The sequence below is a fragment of the Octopus bimaculoides genome, chromosome 1, assembly GCF_001194135.2.
Source record: "Octopus bimaculoides isolate UCB-OBI-ISO-001 chromosome 1, ASM119413v2, whole genome shotgun sequence".
Taxonomy (NCBI): domain Eukaryota; kingdom Metazoa; phylum Mollusca; class Cephalopoda; order Octopoda; family Octopodidae; genus Octopus; species Octopus bimaculoides.
Genome location: NC_068981.1, coordinates 6,933,311 through 6,936,936, shown reverse-complemented (window position 1 = coordinate 6,936,936; position 3,626 = coordinate 6,933,311). Strand labels below are relative to the sequence as shown.

At 41.9% G+C, this 3,626-nt stretch overlaps 1 protein-coding gene and 1 non-coding gene across 2 annotated transcripts in view; one reads left to right on the top strand and one right to left on the bottom strand.

Moving 5' to 3' along the window:
* The window catches only part of LOC106873219 (protein prickle), a 350,713-nt gene that overhangs the window by 293,844 nt on the left and 53,243 nt on the right, over positions 1–3,626 (top strand). The window lies entirely within an intron of this gene.
* Positions 2,880–2,998, bottom strand: LOC128250077 (5S ribosomal RNA). The gene has a single exon (XR_008266195.1). It is a non-coding gene; the product is annotated as a 5S ribosomal RNA (ribosomal RNA).

The window sequence follows — 3,626 nt, the reverse complement described above, 5'->3', positions numbered from 1 at the left end:
GTTATGGTTTACCCTGATCCCCGAACACCACAGTGCTATTCGGAAGTTGTTCTTCGACGAGGGAGCGGAAGGAAAGGGCATTTGAGCGGTAGTGCAAGGGCAGAAGGCTCAGCTTCTAATCCTGTGGCAGGAAGGGTCATTGGAGTGGTCAACGCTTTGAGAAAGGGGGGTGGGCTGTTTTTGTGGGGGGGTGGGCTGTTGAGCGACAGAATGTGTCGTTTCCAAAGTATCATCAATAGTAGAGAATGATATATAGAAAAGTAGCGATGGTCATGGCTGGAAAGCCTTCGTCACAAGTCTTCTCTATCAGGACTGACATTTAGTTAAAAAATAAGTGAAAACGAGTCTTTTTTTTATCATCATCATCGTTGTCAGCTGAACTTAATCAATGCCTTGTAAAGTCAGTCTCTGTTCTCCCTCTCTCTCTCTCTTTCCCTTCTCCTCCTGCTCCCTCTCTCTCCTATCTCTTTCTTCTCCTCCTGCCCCCTCTCTCTCCCCTCTCCCTCTCTTTCCAACTCTCAAGTCAGACTATCACTATTTGTAGAAAAACGACATACAAATATTTACCAAACCCAGCAGCTCTTGGACTGTTTGTGGAATGTTTCGCAAATAATTGGTTAGTTTTGCTGCCAATTACCCGCTACTTTGGCACTCTTCTTCTTCCCTGTTTATTTTCCTCTCCATTTCAAACTCTTCCCACAAAATTCTCCCATTTTCTTTTATTTATTTAACTTTGTATTACTTTTTCTAGTTTTTCTCCCTATGTCTCTCCTTTTTTTTTTTACATGTCTCTTTCTCTTTCTCTCTCTCTCTCTCTCTCTCTTCATGCGCAGGAATGTTCACAGTCACTTCGAAGTTTCGCTGCTGGTGGTTAAATCTCAACTGCTTTGAATCAAGCCATCAGCAGCCAACTTCGAAGTACCTTTTTTTATATTATTCTTTTATTTCTGGATCTCACATCTTTCTCTCTCTCTCTTTCTTTCTCTCTCTCTCTTTTTCTCTCTCTCTCTCTTTCTATCTCTCTCTCTCTCTTTTTCTCTCTCTCTGTCTCTCGCTCTGTCTCTCACTCTCTCTCTCTCACACTTCCTCTCTCTTCCGATACCTATCACTTTAGAATATAGAAGAAATGGTGAGTTTGATGGAAATAAAAGGTTGTTCCATATTCTTTCTCTTAATAGAACTATATTTCATACATCCCCCCTCCTCTTTTTCCTTTTTCCACTAATTTCAGTTTTTCTTTTCCTCTTCATTTTCGCCCCCCTCCTCTCTCTCTCTTTAATGCCACCTCTATTTTTTATATCACCTTTTTTCCTTTACCCTGTTTCCTTCTTCTCACAACGCTTTGCTCTCTTCCCCTTCCTCCACTCTTAACCCAATCTCGGCCGGTTGATGCCCTAACCCACACCCGTCCCCTTCCGTGTTCATATTTCCGAGCAGGGAGCACTTACAGCCATGTGACATGAAACCCGTTCCTTGAATTGCTGAGATTAAGCGATCTTCTACGCTATTAACTCCCTTTAATGGTGTAAGCGATCTGATTCTTGTGAATTGTGGAGTTGTGGTTTGGAAGCCGCCGTGGCAGGGAGACAAGAATAATAAAAGAGAAGACTGAAGGAAAGGGATGAAACGGTGCCATCCGTCGTTCACATTCGCACCATTCTTCGAAAGAGAACTAATCGTTATAAGAGACAAGCATGGAATGAAGGGAAGCGGGGTGGAGGTGAGGTGATGGAAGGCAGAGAGTAAGGAAAGGGAGAGGGGGAGATAATGAGAATCGAGACAGGGAAAGTATTAGAAGACGAGGGCATGGGTGGAGAGGAATACAAAGGAATAGAGTTAAAAAGAAAACAAAAAAGAGATAGACGGGATGGGAGTGCAAAAGATGGCGTCTATACAAATATACACAAACAGTTAATAGTGAGGTGTGAAGAAAGGTAAATATTAGGCAGGAAATGTTGACAGACAATTTAGTTAAACCCTAAAAGAGTCAGGTGAAGTCATTTCAGTTTAAACATTTGCTAATTGTAAAAATGATTCTTGTTTTGTTTTTTACCGATGTATAAAGCTAGCAATTTTGGAAACAAATGTAGTCTTACTCTTTTACTTGTTTCAGTCATTTGACTGCGGCCATGCTGGAGCACCGCCTTTTAGTCGAGCAAATCGACCCCAGGACTTATTCTTTGGAGGCCTAGTACTTATTCTATCAGTCCCTTTTGCCGAACCGCTAAGTTACGGGGACGTAAACACACCACCATCGGTTGTCAAACAATGCTGGGGGACAAACATAGACACACAAGCACAAAGACACACACACACACACACACACGTAAATATATGCATACATACACACACACACACATATATATATATATACATATATACGACGGGCTTCTTTCAGTTTCCACCTACCAAATCCACTCACAAGGTTTTGGTCGGCCCGAGGCTATAGTAGAAGACACTTGCCCAAGGTGCCACGCAGTGGGACCATGTGTATATATTTCTTTTTATTTGTTTGCCATTTGACTGCGGTCATGTTGGAGCACCGCCTTTAGTCGAACAAATCGACCCCAGAACTTCTTTTTTGTAAGCCTAGTACTTATTCTACCTGTCTGTTTTACTGAACCGCTAAGTTACGGGGACGTAAAGAGACCAACATTGGTTGTCAAGCGATGGTGGAGAGGACAAACACAGACACACAAATACACACATACACGCATATTTATACGACGGGCTTCTTTCAGTTTCCGTCTAGCAAATCCACTCACAAGGCTTTGGTCGACCCAAGGTTATAATAGAAGTCACTTGTGCAAAGTGCCACGCAGTGGGACTGAACCCGGAACCATGTGATTGGTAAGCCGCTCCTGTGCCTAAGCGTGAGACGCTTACAGCACCTAAGCTTCTCAAGCGGTCACCCATCAAAGTACTCACTAAGCTCGACGTTGCTTAACTTCGGTGTCCGGACGAGAACCGGTGCATTCAACGTGATATGGCCGCAATTCTCATTTTAAGTTAATCTCTATTTTCCTATAGAAACTAGTGCAAGCATTGAAAGTTACGACGTTTCCTATAACGAATACATCTATGTAAACAATACGATGGGAGATAGAAAATGGTTAATGGGTGTATAGAAAAACCGGAGTGTATCATAAAGACATAAATCAACCCCAGTTTGTGACTGGTACAACCTTGCTGATCAGTCCGAAATGGTTCGTATTCAAGTGAGACGTAAAGTTGTTTCTGTGTATTGTTTCTGAAAACAGTTCTGATGAAAGAATTTCCTGGGCAGCAGCAGTGTAATATAAATTATGCAGTGTGCATGTCTGGACCATTATTAACAGATATATCCATAGATAGAATGCGAAGATAGTCACTATGGGGCTGTTGATACAAATGTTAACCATGGAATTAAAGCAATGGCATTAACTCCAATCCCCAATTTTTATTCTTCATAATCTACAACGGAAAATAAACTTAGGGATTCTCTGATAATTCAAAACAGCAGTTTTTTTGCAGGATATTCCTCTTTTGAAATTTTCACAAGCTCTCCATGGGAGTGCTTCCTAACGTAAACACCTCGGTTAACTTATCCGTGTTGACCTACTTTATGCACATTCTCTCTTTCTCTC